Below are 345 nucleotides of genomic sequence, written 5' to 3' on the forward strand. Positions count from 1 at the left end.
ATAGATTTTTTTTTTAGTTGTACTTATTTTATTTGTTTATTTTTATATTTTTTGCATTTCTGACTTTTATTTCCACCATATTATATTTATTTCTAAAAATATATATAAAGGTAATTGCAACATTTTCTCACAATTCAATCTTTTTTTTTCTTCCAGTTTATATCTCTCAAAATTGTAAAAACAAAGCCAGAATTGCAAGAGAAAAAGTTGCAATTACTTTAAAAAAAATTTGTGGAAATTGGCTTCTAAAAAACAAAACAAAAAACAGGTTCAGCTCAGTTCACTCAGTAATCAAAAGGAAAAAAATAATGAAACCCATTGTAGGACCATTAAGATTTTTTTACT

This window comes from Sinocyclocheilus grahami, unplaced genomic scaffold (genome assembly GCF_001515645.1).
Source record: "Sinocyclocheilus grahami isolate Dianchi unplaced genomic scaffold, SAMN03320097.WGS_v1.1 scaffold9474.1, whole genome shotgun sequence".
Classification (NCBI taxonomy): domain Eukaryota; kingdom Metazoa; phylum Chordata; class Actinopteri; order Cypriniformes; family Cyprinidae; genus Sinocyclocheilus; species Sinocyclocheilus grahami.